This window comes from Ambystoma mexicanum, chromosome 5q, assembly GCF_040938575.1.
Source record: "Ambystoma mexicanum isolate Mex_15411 chromosome 5q, UKY_AmexF1_1, whole genome shotgun sequence".
Taxonomy (NCBI): domain Eukaryota; kingdom Metazoa; phylum Chordata; class Amphibia; order Caudata; family Ambystomatidae; genus Ambystoma; species Ambystoma mexicanum.
The window spans coordinates 1,132,993,160-1,133,013,359 of record NC_090933.1 but is presented as its reverse complement, the minus strand read 5'-3'; positions in this window follow the sequence as shown (position 1 = coordinate 1,133,013,359).

The following is a 20,200-nucleotide window of genomic DNA, read 5'->3' as shown; positions in this document are numbered from 1 at the left end:
TATATATACCAAGGCTATGACACTAAAAGGAAAATTGTGTCCCTCCTTCCTTGCGCATGAAGCCAATATCAGGCATGGAACAAGTTTGCTAACCAATCCCATTACACGGTTCCACAAATGTGGATCATGCAATTTTTGTAAATTTGCACTGTCACTGACAAGGGTTTTCACGTGCCATGGCGGTCTAGAAGTTAAAATTGGAGATTTCATCAATTGCAAGACAAAATTTGTTGTTTTACGCAGTGATATGTGTCTGTAAAAAGGTATATGTTGGTAGCACAATTCGAGAGCTACGAGTAAGGATTCGGGAGCACTTATCCAATTTAAATAATCAAGACCCGAAGCTACCCTTAGCTGTACATTGGCAGAAGTACCATCAATTGGAAGACAGCAGAAACATTCGGTTTGTTGGATTATTGCAAGCCAAAATACACCCAAGAGTAGGTGATTTGTAAACTACGATGTGTCAAACTGGGCCTTAACAAGAAGCACAAATTGAATGTCTTCCTGTAGGAGGACTATTTGGAAATTAGATGAAATATATGGATCCAAAGTGGATATAATAGAATGTAGGGAATGACATGACATGTAATATAAACGATTAAGTATGAGCAAAAGAATACTAACATTTGAGATATCAGCCACCAAAGTGTAATTCTCTAACATAGAATTGTGAATAAATCCAAGAGCCTTCTCCAACACCAATTAATAATACTACCAGAGTGTGATATATACAAATGGGAAAACTGTACTTTTGAGGGGATTGCCTCATCTAATGTAATTAATTAACTAAATAGCCTTTATTTGATAGTAGCAGGATGAAATCAGTTAGTTCCTGCACTGAGTAATAATGTGTTTATTAATAATCATAGACCATATTCACCCTATAAGTAGAAGGGTATAAACGCTAATGTTGATTTAACCAAGAGGTTCTCTCATGAACATTAACATAATAGTAAACACTTAATTAGGTGCATACATCAGGATCTGGGAGTGACAATTGATGTCAACAGTAGAGCGTCAGATCACGTGACTTTACAAATGATGGGGACGGGATGCTCCTGTTGGATGCGGTAAAACATTGTATCGAGAATTAAAACTCTAAGGCAGGTACTGGTAACAGTCACATATAGGCAGTGTGCTTGAGAGTAGATTCTTGAATTTGCTATGATAAAGGAAAGATTACGAAAAAGACAGGAAACATAGTAATCACGTGATTGATCACATGACAGGGAAGCCTGTACGTGAACAGTGTATAAAAACCGGATCGAATCAGAGTTTGGGTTTCAGCCGGAACAGCTGGGGAGCTCACAATAAGCGGAGGAAATCTTTGCAAGTGGAATGAGGTAAACAGGCACCCCACAGGTATTTAGTAACATAGAGGAGCAATACCTCAGTAACATGCAGCTGATCAATGTTTATACATATTTGGAACACAGGTATTTTGCCTAGACGAGGTGGAATTACGAGTTGCAGCACTAATATGCAGAGACTTGAACCAATTTAAAGTGACAGAGAAGGGGAAAACATACCAATTATTGTGGTAAACATGACAATAGGGCACATCGAAATTAAAGGGAATCACAATTTTTAAACTCTTGTGATTATTACTTATAGATCAGATGAGCAGGGGGCGTGGCTGGAGCTCATGGAGTGAGGCTGCACTGGGGCTGAGCTCCCGTCCTGATCCTTGCTACGATCCTTACTTTGCCGATCATTGCAACCCAAACAGCCCAAAAACACGACAGCTAAGCAGTGCAAGCGTCTCTGCTGCCCATGAGCGAAGTTCCGACGAGATATGGAGCCTGCATCGACCCGAACGTACGCTACTAAGGAGCCCCGGGGGGACGAAGAAAATGGCAGCCTGAGAGGAGGCGCAGGGAGTGGTCGGGGAGGGGCCCACAGTGAGCCTTCGGCGTGCTTAGGCGGCTGTGCGTGCCGAGCTGACCTTCCTACACCAATGGCAAATGGAGCACCAGAAGCCGGATAAAGACATACCGGCGGCAGCAGGCCAGCAGAAGACACTAAGGTCGACCATCAGTGCGGCTGCCGCAGGCCTGCAGTGGGGGACCTTGCCTGAGGTCGCCCATCCGCGGCCGGCCATATCTGCAGAGGCAGAGCACGAAGAGGGCAATAAGGGCAGCGAACCGGAGTGAGGAGCAGCGCAGACAAGCCAGGCTGCTTGAAACATCCTCCAGCAGCACCCAGATGACAAAGGAGCCCAGGAGAGACCTGGACGCCCCAAACCCGACAGAGCCACGCGGTGGGTTGAGCAGAGGCCTAGTATGCAGAGCTCCCCTGGCAAGGTATGTGCGGCTGCCCCCACTTGCTGAAGCCCTGTACGAGAAGGCACATACACACAGCAAGGTGGGAGCGGCGAACGGAAACAGGGCGGAGGGCCTAGGCCCCCAGAGATGGATCTACCACAGATCCCCATGGAGCCAGCCAAGATCGGCCCAAAGCAGTGCAGGCAGGCACGATGACGACACAGAAGCGGGGCAGCGAGGGGATTCCGGCGCCAGGAGTCAGAGAAAACGTGCAGAACGGCTAGCCGACTGCATATCTCTTCCTGTGCCAACTAACAGCGCACACACAATCTGGACCCAAAGGTTGACCCAGAGACTGACAAGCTTAATCTGTAACGGGGAATGGCCCGTCAAACAATTACATTCACACGCGACTGGCAGCCTGCTACCCGGGACTGAAAGAGGCTGACTAGCTGCAACGAGATGTCCCAATCCAGAGGGAAAAACAGGGACAAGGCCACAATCATGGACTCATTTAATGCGGCCACACTCAAAGGGCAACCGAAATGCGACACACCACAACCGACCAACCCAGTTGAAGAGGTTGAGCCTAAAGACAATCAAGTGCTAGAAGCAATTGCCACTCTGAAAACCTTTATTGACACCAAGATAGGTGAGGTTAAATCAGACATGCAATTAATGAGACAAGACATTTGCAACCTCACTGTGAGAGCCACAACCACTTAGAAGGACCTGAAGGTTGATGATGGACACTACCAGTGATCTTGAAAAGAGACTAACTGAGCTGGAAAGAAGGAATGAGGCACTGGAGGCCAGGGCCGAGGTTGCTGAAGAGCGCGCTCGGTGCAACAACGTGTGCTTGCTGGGGATCCCAGTAGGGATGGAAGGCCCGGACCCCACCAAGTTCGTTGAAAGTCTGATCCTGCAGGAAATAGGGGCGGAAAAGCTTTCACAAGGATTTGTGGTGGAGAGAGGCCAGAGGTCCCTGCAAATAAAAACACTGCCTGGCTCCTACCCCCGCCCTATAATAGCCAAAATTCTCAACTTCCGAGACAGCAAAACCATCCTGAGATTTTCAAGAGAAGGTGGGGAGATCTGCCGTGATAACTCAAACATAACCATATACCTGGATTACACACCATTGGTCCAACGGGCGAGGAACTGCTTTGTGCCATGACTCAGACAACTACAGCTCAAATACATGCTGATGTACCCGTCCAGACTTATGATGCTATACAAAGGGAGACCGGTCGCCCTGGAGACACCAGCAGCGGCCAGGACATGGATGGAACACAACAATCTGGACCAAGGGGACAATCGAGACACCGGGGCCGGGCGGGCTAGGAACGGAAAGATGGAGGAGAAGGGAACCTAAAAATTGCACAACGAGGAACCTCAACAGGGCAAGCGCAACATGTATCACCTCAAGGCGAACTGAGTCGAGACACTCATGACGGGCCGAAGACCCGGACGCTTCACCTGGGAACGACCCACCCCAAGAACATGCACATTGCCGACACCGAACAGACTGGCACGCAATGACCTGGATGGGCCATGGTGGTGTGAGGGCACTCGAACACTACATCTGGAGTGCGGCTGCTGAGCGCACTTATTTATTTTTGAATAAGTACCAAGGGTACACTGCACACGTTTGCTGCAGACTGTTACGTTTTTTTTTTGTTCATTATGTTACTCTATGGTCTTCAAGAGACGCTCGACGGGGGATGACGAACATCCTACCGGAGGTAATGCACCGGCTAATGAGATGTGGGGTGAACCCAAGGCATCTGACAACAGTCATCAGAGATGACACGGGAGCTATGCATACCACTCAGTTAGCGATAAATGATGCGTTCAGGACTTTTTACTCTCAGCTGTATAGCCATAAGGAGCATGTCCTCCAAGAAACCATACTAGACACGCTGGCAGAGATAGAGTTGCCCAGAGGGAAATGCTGGGCGCAGAACTGACAGTCGAAGATGTGACCGAGGCAATACAATCGCTGGCCACCTGCAAAACCCTGGGAGCGACGGGCTACCCCCGGAATTCTATAAGACATACAGTTCGGAGTTGGCTCCAGTCCTACATGAAGTGTTCCAAGAGGCCTATAACACTGGGATATTCCCGAAGAGCATGAGGGAAACATTGGTTGTCCCGATCCCGAAACCAGGGAAGCCCACAGATGAGTGTATCTCATACAGACCGATAGCCATGTTGAATTATGACATTAAGATCGTTACGACCATACTGGCTAAACGTCTTTCAAAGGTGATAGGGTCCATAGTCCATGAGGATCAGAATGGGTATGTGCCGGGAAGGAATACAACGGGTAACCTGCGCCGGCTACAACATATTATTGCACAGATGACAGGAGAACAGGAAAACTACGCTGCAGTCTCGCTAGACGCCATAAAAGTGTTTGATTCCATATATTGGGAGTGGCTGATCGCTACCTTAAGTCAATTTGGGCTGGGAGAACAATTCATATGATGGATCAAGCTTCTATACAACGCACCGGTGGCAAGAGTAAAAACGGCACAGTGGTGTCGGCACTGTGGAATATCCAAAGGGGCACCAGGCAAGGTTGCCCACTGTCAACTATGCTCTACATTCTCGGGTTAGAACCTGCCGCTATATATATTAGGAAACAATTTTTTGATGCGGGCATACGAGTGGGTGGGGAAGATCATGTCATATCATTGTATGCAGACGATGTACTGCTATACATAAAAGACCCACATCTTAATGTACCAGTGAGCCGGGGGTCGGGATCAAGTGGCAAAGACACATGTTAAGAGACCTGGGGGTGAGCATCTGGCACGAACCTGAACAAATGCATGAGGGTAACACGATGTAGGCGACACAAGGGCTACGCAACTCCATGAAATTCTGGGCCAATCTGCCTTTGTCATTAATGGGGAGGGTGGCCGTGGCTACAATTATTGTCCTCCCAAGGTTCCTATACCTCTTCCATAATATTCACTATTTCAAACCTGCTTCCTTCTTCAAACTACTGGAGAGGCTCTTGAGGGAACTGCTATGGGGCCCCTCCAGACACAAACTGTCCTTAGACACACTCACGCTGCCATACAAAATGGGTGGGGTCCAATTACCTGATCTTGAGAGATAATTTCTGGTGGCACAACTTAGTTATGTGACCAAATGGTTGGCCGATGACACAACCTCAGAAACAAGGTTGCTCAAACATCTGATTGCACTGGTGTACCTGAAGGAGGTGTTGTGGGTATCAGTGAAGTGCCTTGGCACTCACCCAATGATAGTTCAGCTAGGCAAGAAGGTCTCGAAGAGATCCCTAAAATTGATGACGCTAGATTACCCCTACTTGCCTGACACCCCGATGGCGGCTGATATATGCACAACTAAAACAGAACTGAAAAGATCTAGGCGGTGGGAGTGTTATAGCATTTATACATGGGGGATATGTACGAGGAAGGGGCCTTCAGAGAATTTGACTCCCTTGTAACCAATGAAGGACTGCCCAAGGGCCAGTTTCTCTGGTACAAGACAATTAGGAAAATAGCAAGGACGGTCTGGGTAGGCTGGCCGGAAGAGCCAACACCTACATCGTTACTAAAATTGCTGCAGAGTTTGGGAGACGGATAGAGGCCAATATCTAGGATATACGATCAGCTTGCAGACAGACCGAATCCCAAAAGCAGTGGGATAAAACAAGGGTGGGAGGGGGATCTGGCCGTTGACATATCTGAAAAAGAATGGGAAAGGATATTGGAGTACCCCCGGAAAGTATCAAGGAATGCTAGGTTCCGACTGATCCAGCTGAATGTTCTATACAAAACATATATGACCCCCAGTAGAATTGCTAAATTTCACTGTGCCATGGACCCACTGTGCCCATTGTGTCGGTCGGAAGGAGCAGACATAACTCATATGTTCTGGGGGTGCCCCAAGGTACTACTTTTCTGGGAGAAAATAGAACAAGCATGCAGAAGGGCAGGGTTATTGATATGTGAATGGGCACTAAAGGAATGTCTATTGGGTGCCTACCCAAGAATTAGCAAGATCTGGCACCTAATAAAATTCATGGATATGGCTTGCATATTAGCGAAGAGGGCCATCGCGATGGCATGGAAGAGACCTGGAGGCCCACAGTACACTAGATGGTATAGAGAGCTGGAGCACTGGGCAGAAGCAGAAACAAAAGTGTGGGGTCAGGGGGTCGCAAGGGCTGGGGAGGAAGTGGGCCCGGCGTATGTGGCCTGGAAGACATTGATACGAGACATGTTCCACCCGTCCGACGACAAACCCCCCTGAGATGGACAACTCGTAGAGAACAAACTGTATACGCACAATTTACCCCTCTTGGGTGAAATGCGGCTAGGTACTCAGACTTAGGCGGCACTGACCAGCCCCAGGGCCGAGGCCCAGGGTCCCGGGTGCTACCACCAGGAGGCGTACCATGCACAAAAGTCCACACGCTGTAATTGCCTAAACTATCATGACGCCACAGGAAAAGAGACAGCGCATCCTATATGTAACAAACCTCCCTCACAAAAGTACACCAATTACCTTCAAACGAAAGCCAAGATGAAGACTGTTTGTAGTTGTTATAAAGTTGTTTATTGTTATTGTTTTACCCTTACGTATGCACATGGCAATGATAATAATATGTGACTCATACTGCTCTGTATATCATAAATGCAAATAAAAACATTTAAAAATAAAAATAAATAGAACAGATGAGCATCGATGTACGAATATGGACTGGGCAGGAAAAATTAGACAGGAGGAATGTTCCAACATATCAAACATTGAAACTCCAATATTAGTACGGAAAGGTAATTAAAAATTGAATAATGTGTTTTTGAAAGGAGCTCACGAGAACTAGAGCAAAAATGAAGAGTTATAGTATGGGGTTAGACACCACATCAAACAAGTAGGGATTGAAGTGCCATGCTTAAGAGTTGGAGGGAGAATATACAAAGCCAACGCGAGTTGGTCCTTACGTAGTTATTTGTGCAATATGGTTAAGAGTAATGGGTCTTGATCAAAGCTTTTTGACTTATCCAATACTAGTACTTATAGATGAAAGTGTCAATATAACTGGATATATTGCAAATCACTGGGACTATCTGCGGGATACCCAAAGAAAGTGTTATTTTGAACATGAAATTGCGAAGCTTAAAATACTAACTCTGGTTCGTACTTTTTGTCTCACCTTCACCCTCCCCTCAGAGCCCCCCTTTTTTTCGCTGTTTATAATGTTGAACAATGATGTGGGATACAGTAATTGAACCCAAAGTGTATATATTGTATGCCCTGAAGAAGACCCACAAGGGTTGAAACACGTGTTGGCATTTTGTTTGAGTATTTTTGCATAGCCATTGATATATAGGCATTGATTTATTTCTATTTTGAACTGCCTTCATTGGTTAGGTTGGTAAAGGAGTGAAACTCTAATGAGAGGTTTTTTAGGTATTCACATGGTTTAATTTGAATGAATTCTATCAAATATTTGATTGAACAGTATCAAACAATAAATCAATCATTTTGTTTTTCTTCTACAATGGTTTTGGATGTCTAATTGAGCAAACATATGTTCTATATGTGATAAATGCATTGAGTCACTATTGATTGCAAACAATAGCTAAACATACTCTTTGTAACGAATGAATTCAGCCACAAAGAATTGACAATATCAGTAAAACATACTGTTTGGACAAAGTTGACACAAAAACAATAAAATCAACTGTCCGTAGACAACAATATCTCTTTGTACACCATCTAATGTACCTATAGAGTTGAGCGCGGCATAGGAAAATTGGTCTGAAAATTCAAGTGTAGGAAACATGTTTGCGAATTGGCCCCTATGAGATTCTGGCGAAAACACTAATCTCCTGATACCTATTTTGTGACATGACAAATTTGAAGTATTCTTCAACATAATGGGCCTCATTATGAGTCAGGCGTTAAGGGTTTTACGGCGCCATAAACGGCGCCGACCCTTAACGCCTGATTACAAGGTCCCTTTGCGGGATGGAGATTTTAACGCCTGCTTTTTGCAGGTGTTAAAAACCATGCCGCAAAGGGACCTTGGTGCTAAGTACGCTGCCGCAATTTGCGGCACCGTACTTAGCGCCTTCCCCATTCCCATTATGCCCTATGGGGCAAAAATGAGAATGGGGAAGGGCCATGGCAGCATGGGGAATTACCACTCTGCCAACCTCGGAATGGGGTGGTAATTCCCCATTCCGCCATGGCGGAGTCGGAAAGTTACCGGCATGGACCATGGTGCTGTTAGCACCATGGTCCATCCGCCAGGGTCGTAATGAGGCCCAATGTGTATAGGCGCAGGCTAATGCACAGACTGTGCAGACTCGCGTAGTGTCAAATACTTTCTATCAGGCCATTCCCCCAAAATTCCAGTTTTTCTAACAATGGCCCTCATTACAAGTCAGGCGGTGGACCATGGTGCTCTTAGCACCATGGTCCATGCCGGATTCCGCCATGGTGGATGGCGGAATTACCGCCCCATTCCAGGGTAAATTACGGTGCCGTAATTAGCACCAAGATTGCTTAGCGCCTTGGACTTTAACGCCTGCAAAAAGCAGGCGTTAAAGTGTGAATCAGGCGTTAAGGGTTAACGGCGCCGACTGAGCCATTAAACCCTTAACGCCTGACTTGTAATGAGGGCCAATCTTAACAGGACCTCTAAGTGCACACAGCACGATGCTGCTAGAGTACAGTCTTCTCTGTACAGGAGCACACTGCTTCCTTGGAGAAAGGTTTCTGCTAGATGGAAAATGCCTAGCTTTCTCATGTTCCTTCTCACTCACCCTCCCGCTTGCTTTTTGCTACTCTCAAAAGTTTGATTGTTTGGAAATGGATTCATTGTTTGGTCCTTTACGTGTTTCTTAATGTTATTTCAATATAGCATTCATAAAATGTTAACAATCAAACGTAGGAACATAATATCAACTAAAACAAAGTACCAGCCAGCATCAATTTAACAGGCTTCTTCTCTCTGTCAAGTGCGAACTGTATTGTACATATTTTTAGGAGTAAAACAAAACTCTTAAAATCACAGCAAAAAGCTGGAAAGCTATAACGCAAGCAAGGTTTTAGGAAATTACTGTTGCATTGTTACTTCAATAATTGGAAAACGGTGCATTGCTCAAACACAGCAATAGTGTTTTTGCTCCAGTTAATGGAACTATCAAAGATGTGTGCTTGTATTTTACATCCAATTACGGTTACCAAAACATGTTCTAAATTGCTGAAATAGGCTAATTGCAAAATTGAGTGATAAACAGCAGGAAGCATTTTAGAAATTAAGAAATGAGATGACTTGAACTTCCCATAATCTTCCTTGAAGAGGAGATAATTGAAAGGCTAATTGATCATCAGTCTCATTATTAGGCGCAGACTCACTGCGGCAGAACTGGAAACATGCCTGCCCCAACAGCAGCCTCCTGTCGCCAGAATCCTTTTACTCTTGTGTTAAAGATGATGGTTGTGACTAGACTACTAAATTGGTTGTTGCGATTATGTGAAGTTCTGTGACGTATGTATTAATTGCAACGTGGATCATTTGGTAGTGTCAAGAGGAGAGTAGCAAACGGGAGGGGAGCGATGTAGGTATGAATGCAAGCATATGTGGAGCAGGGGATGGTCACTACAAACCTCTCTACTTGCTTTTTATAGACCATTGACCCCCTTGCCCCGACTCTTGCCTGTCTCTTTAGTTGTGGTCCTGAGATCACACATGGGTTACACCATGCAGGAAAGGGGAAGGTGCAGGTACAATGGGTAGCAGGAAGGAGGGGTGCCCAAAAAGGGGTCCCAGTTTCCTCTAAGCGTAAGAAGCACTTCATTTAAGCAATAAGCGAGCTGGGGAGGGCATTTACCGCTTCGGGTAATGCTGGGGCCCATACCTATAGGCCTGAGAAAAGCAAGGGTTTTAACGCAGGACCTGGGGCATTACCTGAAGTGGTAATGCCCCCCCCTAGTGAGGGATATATTGCTATTAGTAGCCCATCCCATAAAACTGGGGTACTAATAGTGTATTTTTTAAGTTGTGAGACGCCTATGGCGTCTAGCAACTGAAAAAAGAAAAAAAAAATGGCTGCCACGGAATGGGGAGAAAGGACTATACGTAGTCTCTTCTCCTTTTCCATGACGGCCATTGATAATAAATAGAGAAAAGTGTCCAGAAAAGATGGCTGCCAGGGAATGGGGTGAAGGAACATATTGTCCCTTCTCCCTTTCCATGGCAGCCAGGACGCGGCTGTGATTGGCCCTATAAAGGTTTTGCTGCCAGTAATATCCCAGCGAGCTTGCTTGTACCAATCTTGTTTTCCCACGCGTGTACTAACAAACAGTCTAATGGGGTGATATCTAAAGGAAGTAACACAAAACAAGACACTGATCACTTTTGGCCTTAGTGAATCATTTTCTTATCTAGTCTCCAGCTTTGCTTGGGCAATGCCTCCTCAGTCACCAGTGCATTATTTGTTTTATATATAAAAAAAAGGGAGTCATAACCCACAAGTCCTTATTAAAATAACATATTAGCAGGGCTCTAGTCGAGGATACACGTGAGTGGACAGAGTCCACCCACTTTTTTTCAGAGGGTGGACCCATTCCCCCCAGCAAAAATGAGAAACATTGAGGGGCTGATTCATGGAAATATCTGCGCCGAAAAACGGGTATGTGTGCGCCATTCTGCCGCAAATCCCCATTTGTTAAACAGGGATTTGCGGGCAGAATGGTGCACAAATCCCCGTTTTTTGGCGCAAATAATTCCATGAATCTTTGTCTTCTTTGAACGTATGAATTATCACCAACCTCGGGGCTCGAACCACAGTCTTTGGGTTTGCAGGGTGGACACTTCACCACTGCACAATATAACCTGATGAAAAATAACAAACAACTAAAGGTGATATGTCGGTACTGTATGTCCCAGGGAAAACATTGGTATTGGTTCTTGGAGTTTAAAACATGCACACCTTTAAATGTTTTCAAAAACACGATTAGAAGAACATATCCTCTCTTGGTTTTGTGCGTGTGTTAATTTTATGAAAGGCAAATGCCATTTGTCCCGTGCAAAGTGGGTGGTTCTGCAAAGCCAATTCAATGAATTGTGCATATTTCCCCTTGATATAGTAATTTCTGACTTCTTTTTTTAGGACTTGACCCCTGCGTATTGGACTCACTATCCCAATACCAGATCACTATTTCTATCTAAGCAGCTGCAATTGGAAAAAAAAGGATGAAACAATATGCAAGGGCTGAAGTCTGCTCTCATGAACGTATTGTGCCTCATTATGAGTCCGGCAGTAGCCGTGGCGGTAAAAACGGCACGACTGCCGCCGCAGTCATTTTTTTTTCTGGCGACCGGCAATGGGGTCTTACTGGGGTATTACGGCCCCGCAGTCCCGGTAATTGCCCATTGTCGGGCGCTGGAAAATATTACTTCCCATTCCCATTCGATTCCCATTGGACTAAATAGGAATGGGGAGGACGGAGGCACCTGCACCATTCATGAATGTTGCTGGTGCATCCATCAAGGTCTACGAGCGGGTGCCTTTCTGCCCGCCGGGTCAGACCTGCCGGGCAGAAAGGCACCCGCTCGCAGAACTCGTAGTTTGCAGGTCCGGAAACAACAGTACCGGCAAGCTTACCGGCACCGCTGTTTCGGGAACGGCAACCTTGTAATGACTGTCTTTGAACAAAAAAGAGTTTGAGTGTCTTACTTGAGCTCCAGCTGTCAGCCCGCGGCTGCCGCAGAAAATACTCACTTGTGGGGTTCTTGTCGGTGGGGGGCAGAGCAGACAGTTTTAGGGCCGGCTCCTGACATGTCACTGAAGGCCTGCTGGGAGCCCCAGACAGTGATGTTGCTGTGTGGTGGAGAGCAGAAGGGGCCCCACCGAAAAGCAGTGAAAAGCAGTGAACCAGACAGAGTGTGGTGGGTGGCTGGCAGAGTTCAAGCCGCGGGTTGAGTCTGCCAGGTGCGGCCCATGCGAAAGATTGAGGACGTCGGTCTCAGCATAGTCTAAATCAAAGGCCGCATTGCTGGGGGAACCTTCGAAGTGAATGCCGGTAAGGACCACCCATGGGAGAGGCAGGCCTGCGGCGCACCTGCCCCACAAGGAGTGAAGCACCTCGCCTGCTCCAGGGTGCCATGTTAGCTCCAATAAACACCACTATTCCATTTTTATTATCCCTCGTGTGGCACACGCATGGAGGACTAATTCATAGATGTTCATTCTAGGGCAGCCTGGGTTTTACCACTTTACCACATGTATACATGGGCTTAATAAATTAAAACTCGCCTTTTCTAAGATGGTGTGGGCTTACATGTGCTCTCGAGTTTCCCGTGGCCATGCATGAGAAGGCCATCCAGTCTTGTTTTCTATCCTCTGGCTCCTGGGACTTGCAGTTTTTTCTTTCCCTTTTGAAATGTAGGGAAACTACAAGGACCAGAATTCCAAGCAAAAGCAGGACTGAAAGGCCTTCTCACGGATGGCCAAGGGAACACTGAGAGTTCTACGAGTGCTTTATTTTATGTAAGTCAACCCTAGCTGTGAAGTAATGGATTGATGTACAGAAAGGCAATACACTAATACAGTATATTGAAATACAATGAAAAGGTTGCAATGTGGATGGTTCACTAGGAAAGCCTGGAGAGCAGGCATGCCGAGAGGTAGAGGCAGGAGATACAGGTTAGTCAGGGAATGGTGGATCTGGTTTTGATTACCTAAATGATTGATTTGCAGCTCGGCGTTGGAGCTATATTCTTGTGAGTTTCACAGAATCTGATCTTTGTAACTGCTCTGCTGAGTCACTGGTTCCGCACCAGACCTTATTTTGGTATGAATTAAAAGCCCACAAGACCCTTTTGGTTCAATAGTGGCAAGAGTTTGAAAAACTGGTTAACCAATAGAACAAGTGGCACCAGGCAGGCACATAAAGGAAAGCAATCATTGGGCTGAAATGCAAACGGACGCCCTATTAAACCACTCGCTTTGTGTTAATTTAGCAATTATGAAAAAAGTATATCGGCAAAAAAGAGAGTGCAACGTTTACAATGGATTCCTATGGAGTCCTCCTGATTTTTGCTGGTGTAAAAGGCAAGCGGATTCCATAGGAATCCACAGCATTTGCGGCAGCATAAAATTGCATGCTGACGCAAATGCTGGAGTATTTTCATGGCACAGAAGAGGATGAGGCAGAATCGCAACATACGATCCGCTCCTCCTCTCCACCATACAAATGAATGAAAATATGGCGTGATGTAAAATCAATGCGTTAAATGTTTACGCATACATTTTACGCATTGATTTTACTCCATGCCATAATGAAAATGAGCTCCATTGTGTGGCGCAACCAATTACACAAAGTGATTTCTTTGCATGGGCATTTGTGGACTATCATGGATAAGTCCAGAGCCATTATGTGCTTTGCAAGGCCATTATACGATGCTGTTGGCCGTTCACGGCGCAGCTTGTTGGTGGTGTGGGTTATCGGCTTGCTGGCGGTCCATGGGCTGTCTGGGGTTCACCGGCTCCCTTACGCAGCTTCACTGTGGTGTGATACATCGTTTTCTCACACCGTTCAGCTGGTGCCTTGATCCTGTGGTGTCACAACGTGGGATTTTCTTGCTGTGTCGTGATCTTTGACCCCAGTTGCTGAACCTTTACTGCCTGCTGGTGAGTCGGTTTTTGAGTTGTGCCTGCTGGACATTGACTCAAGTTATCACTAGGTTCAGGCATGGGGCATGTCAAATAAAATACGTTTGGATTCTTTTTACGTCCAATATTGTCTTTTTGATTGACAATGCTGATGTACTGGCCGGCAGGGGGGCTGTTGCTGTTTACTGACATTTGGCCCTTTGGAGAGCTGCTATCTTACCAGGCACTATACCTTTGTAAAAACCTTTTACCTTTGTAAAAACCGTAGACCTCCTACCGGAAGCTCAATTCCCTGCCTCCCCGCCCTCCCCTAACAACCAGCAGAACATCTGTAGTCCATAAAAAAAGGAAAAATAAACACTCCCCAGCCTCCGAACACTTTGCTCTTATATTTTAACAAACTCTGTGTAGCTAGAATATATAAAAATGCTTTCCAAAGAACTTCTTCCTTCCCTCTATCCCTCCTCTTCCCTCTCCTCCAATCCCTCAACTCAAACCACGTTTCAACAAAAGACTCTTCCAGTGTGTCCCAGGTCCCTTTCCCTTTGTGTCTCAGGAGACTCTAATAACATCACATAGGTCCCTATCCGTGTGGTTCCCATTAAGGACTTGTATCACCCCCTCCTGATTCTCTATGGTCTGTCACGCCAAGGGGAACTCCCCTGCTCCCACCCACCTGGATAGTAAGGGTCCCCACTCTTCCCAAATAGACCCTGAATAATCATTCACTATAGCCATTAGTTTTTCCATCACCATCATATTATGCAGCTTAAGTTCCTAATCCTTCCTCGTAGGAAGTTTTTCATCTTTCCACCTCTGGGCTTTGGCTAACCACCCAGCCCTGATCATAGCCACCCATATTCTGGGGAGCCTATATTCCTCACTTCGCCTAGTTGGGACACCCAGAAGCATCTGAAGTGGCTCTAAACACAACTGAACCCCCCCCTCCTCCCCTGGAACTCCTTCATCCAGCTCAGGATTTCATTCCAAATAATATGCACCTTGGGGCAGAGCCACCACATAGGGGAGAGAGAGATCCCAGTTGTCCGCATTTCCTTGCTTAGAAGGTGGAGGCCCCATAAACTTTTTGGAAAGTCTAAGGGGGGTCTCTATTTCAACCGAGTAGCATCTTATTGTTGTGTTTCATTGTGGAAGTAAATAAATGCCATGGAAGGTAACTCTATAAATCTTTGCCCATTTCTCATATGTCCCCCCCCAGCTAGGTCTACCCAAAACCTCTTAAATGTTTGCCTCCCCATCAGGCTTCACGAGTTCCAAACTTTATACAGCCTTGATAAAATACCTTACCTGGAGCTAGATGAGTCAAGAACTTTCTCAAATGGGGTTCATTCCCTGCACAAAGAGACCACCACCTCGGATCCGTGAACAAGCCCTTGATGTGCAAGTATTCGAAGATCGGAAGCACCTCTTTCTCCAGTACCTCCCAGATAGTCCCTAGGTCCAGGTACTGTCGGTCTCTAAATAATGCCCCCCCCCTCTCCAGGCCTCAATCCGACCATTGCTGAGTGAATTTTAGTCCCTGCTGTTTGTAGAATGGGATGGAATGGGGAGTCCCATACCGAGGACATCGGGGAGTGCCACGACGAGAGCACACAATTAGACTCACATCTATGCCAGATACTCCAGAGCATCCCCAGCGCAGGATGGGTCCTAAGCTTCTCTGGAATCTCCCAGGGCAGAGCCCACAGATATTCTTGTACCTTCAAAGGGTAGTCCTTCAGATCTTCAAGATACATGCAATATGTTCTCACTCATAAGTTCCAGCATTACCCTCAGCTGGATGGCCTTACAGTAGAAAGGCAGGTTCGGGAAACCAAAACCCCCCAAATTCCTTGGGAGTGCGAGTGTCACCATCTTAACCCTGGGTGTCTTGTTTTGCCTCACAAATCGGAGTATCACCCCAAGTAAATCACAAAAAAACGAGTCCGGAAGCTGACACGGAAGGCCTGAAAAAAAGATACAAGAAACAGGGAAGCACAATCATCTTGACAGAAATCATGCGGCCATACCATGACAATATTAGCGGTCACCACTTCCTAAGGTCTGATTTCAAGCCTGATTTGAGTTTGTCAAACTGCCAAGAATTGAATGACGTACTGTTAGAAAGCCCAGCCCCCTGGTCCATTTACTGGGACTGTTGAGACGGATTAAGACCCATTTTACATCTTTTCCTTAAGAAATATATTCTTTTTGAACATTGTTGCGATTTATTGCCTTTCTTCTCCCAGCTAAGTATCCAGAGTGCTTCTATCATTACATTCTGAATGTCTCTATCTTCCTTGACAGGGGTTGGTTTTTGTTATTGTTTTCTAGTACAGATTTTATTGGATATTGGTGTGTTTAATTAAACTATATATATTACACAGCCACGCTAGTGGCTGTGTAGTCATGGTTAAGTTGCTGTTTCCATAGGAAGAACACTTTTTGGGCGGCTTACAACTCCGCTCTCCCTGTACGGATCCTCACCAAACCTTGCAAAAGAAGTATATAGCCCACTCTGGATCTTTCTGCAAGGTTTGGTGAGGTTTGGTTCAGGGGGGGGCAAAGTTATAAGGGTGGTCCCAAAATGTCTTTTTTTCCCATAGACTGAATGGAGAAAAATTTTTGCTCACGCCTACAGCCCAAACCGCTGGAGGGATTTTCACCAAATTTGGACCAGGAGCAGCGGCTTGGTCCCAAAGGGGTGCTTTTGCAAATTTGGTGAAAATCCGTCCAGTAGTTTTTTTAAAATGACCAAAAAGTATGTCACAAAAAATTAGTGATATCTATGTTCGGTCCGCGGACATTCTTCCCTGTTCACTTCGCGGACAGGGTCCTGATTGGCTGGGTGATCCGCGTCATGTCCACAGACTTTTGACATGCTCGCTGATTGGGTGGTTGAGAGCGTGTGGTGTGTCAGATTTTCTGGGCACGCCCACCATCTTGTATCGGCGGACAGCGCAGTGAAACTTGGTGGAAAAATACTATTTAGTCAAGTGTGTTGGCGTGTAAGACTGTTTGGGGAGGGTGGGGGAGTAAGAGATGGGTCAAATGTTGTATTTATTTAGGTGGCAGGCACCCCTGTTGTGTTCGTCCTGACCGCGGTCAGCAGCACTGTAGTTAATGAAAATGGGGTGTCCTAAGGATGGGTACCTGTCAGTATAGTTCGCATGCAAGTCGAAACTGTTCTAAGAATACATCAAGTGTTCTAGGATGTTCGTAAATAAACAAAATGGGGGTGTCCTGAGGACACTATGACTGTCCGTATTGTTCGTAGGCAAGTTGAAACTGTTCTGAGAACACATCAAGTGTCCTGGGATGTTCGTAAATAAACAAAATGGAGGTGTCCTGAGGACAGTACGCCTGTCTGTATTGTTCGTCGACAAGTTGAAACTGTTCTAAGAACACACGCGGTGTTCTGAAATGTTTGTATATAAACTAAATGGGGGTGTCCTGAGGACGTTATGCCTGTCCGTATTGTTCGTAGACAAGTTGAAATTGTGCTAAGAACACATCAAGTGTCCTGGGATGTTCATAAATAAACAAAATAGGAGTGTACTGAGGACACTATGCCTGTCCGTATTGTTCGTAAGCAAGTTGAAACTGTTCAAAGAACACAGGCGGTGTTCTGAAATGTTCGTTAATACACGAAATGGAAATGACCTAAGGTCACTATACCTGTCCGTACTGTTCGTAGGCAAGTTGAAACAGTTCTAAGAACACTCATATTGTTCGCGGACATAAAAAGTGCCCATATGGCATAATTAAAATGTTTGATTCTATGGGTGTGATCTATGGGTGTGATATGGTGCGGTGGTTGTGGCCAGGGCCTAGAGTCTTGGGTGCATGGCCTACGGCCTACGGCCTATGGTCATGCACCCAAAACTCTAGCCCCCTGGCCACAACCACTGCAGCATATCACACCCATAGTGGCTTATAACGTTGCCACCCAAGACCAAATTTATAAGCAACGAAGTTATAAGCCACTATGGGAGTGATATGCTGTAGTGGTTGTGGCCAGGACCTAGAGTCTTGGGTGCATGGTCAAGACCAAATTTATAATCACTGAAGTTGATATGCTGCGGTGGTTGTGGCCAGGGCCTAGAGTCTTGGGTGCATGGTCAATACCCAATTTATAAGCACCGAAGTGATAAGCCACTATGGGTGTGATATGCTGTAGTGGTTGTGGCCAGGGCCTAGAGTCTTGGGTGCATGGCCAAGACCAAATTTATAAGCACCAAAGTTATAAGCCACTATGGGTGTGATATGCTGCGGTGGTTGTACTTATTATAATATACTTACTGTTTGGTTTGGTAACTGGAGTACATATATTCCTTGTCAATTTCTGTGATAAAAGAAAAGATCATGTTAGTATTGGTAGTTTGTAACGATTTATAACATTGAAAAATTACAAACTAGTGTACTGTGCAATTTGCTCAGTTTCTGTGTTTGTTGCTAAAATCATTGGGTCTGTGGGAAAAACAAATCCATGTCGGATTCTTTTGTTATGCTACAGTCTATTTGTTTGTTTGTTTTCAGTGTTCACTTGTTGTTTCTGGCTAATGTTCTATCTGTTGGTTTCTTGCAGATTTTTGGAGCAGTTAGATACCTGTTGGCATATTCTAACTGTCTATTTTTTGTTATAATGTGGTGGTATTGATTTATCTGTTTGGTTATTGCAAAATCTTGGGGCAGTTAGATACCAGTTGGCGTATTTTAACTGTCTATTTTTTGTTATAATGTAGTGGTATTGATTGATCTGTTTGGTTATTGCAAAATCTTGTGGCAGTTAGATACCAGTTGGCATATTCTAACTGTCTATTTTTTGTTATTATGTAGTGGTATTGATTTATCTGTTTGGTTATTGCAAAATCTTGGGGCAGTTAGATATCAGTTGGCGTATTCTAACTGTTCATTTTTTAATATAATTTAGTGGTATTCATTTATCTGTTTAATTGTTATAGAATCTTGGGGCAGTTTGATAGCTGTTGGCATATTCTAACAGTTTATAGTTTTTTAGTTGAAGACTTTTAGTTGAAGTTTAGTTGAAGTTTTGTTAATGTTTAAGTACAGATTAGTTATTAAATTTTGGTTTTTAAGTAGATTAAAGAAGCGTTTGTAAGATTTGCTGGTAATCTCTGCTTTAGAGTAATGGTACTATCATTACATTCAAACCATCCACGTTATTTTTTATATATGCAGTGTAGTGACCTGCATTGGTTTGGCTCCTGTGTGGTAGATTATAGCTATTGTTGTGAAAGTTTTCTTACCAAGTGATACTTGACCATGTGTGAATCCAGTCAGGTTGCAGTTGTTTTTGGTACCATCCGCATTGTAACGTAGAAGCATTAGTATTACATATTTACTATTTGTATTAGTAAGGTGGAGCGATTATCCGAATTGCAGGTAGTACATAATCTACCATGGTTTGCATTTTGTACAAGTTGCTGAAATGGAACGGATTCACAATTAGGTATGGATACACACACAAAGCACTCATTAGGGATTTGTTCCTGTGTCACATTGTTGCAGAGAGTGCATGTATGTTTTCACATGTATGAAATCTGGAAGATTTCATTTATAGGTATGTTTTTGTTTTCCAGTACTTGTGGTATGTACATTAGAAATTCTTGTGGATCTTCCTGTGAGTTTAAAGTGAATTTCACCATTCCAGCACAGTAGTCCAATTCTTGTCTTATTCCATGAACACTTTACGTGTTGTCAGGATTGTTTGTTGCGTTTCTATGAAGTACTAACATTTGCAAACACAATTGGTCTGTACTGTGTAAGTAAATGTTGTCAACAATTGGTGGCAATAGAAATAGAATATTCATTGCTACATTTGCGTAGCAACTTACACCAATTATATTTGAAAATTTAAATGGACCAGATAGGTCTGTGTACAAGTCATTTTTTCGGAATGTGTGTTGTTTCTTTGAAGAAGTACCCGAGTTACTTTGAGTAATAGGTTCTTCTTTGGTTGTGGTAATTGATGAAGCATTAGCTTCTTTTCCTCTCTTTGGAGGATTTGTAGTGATATCCTGTTGCATTTCTGTTTGAATTAGTTTTCTTTTACAACGTTTTACCTTTTGTGGAACAGGATATGTTTTTAGATGGGGGGTGTATAGTGAACCTAGTCTATTGTATTCTAAAATGCAAGGAATATCAGCATTTACTTGCATCAAAGTTGATTAGAAATAGTCCGTCAAGTGTACGTAAGCGTGATAGTGCTATGTAGCTCATACCTTCTTTAAAGACTGT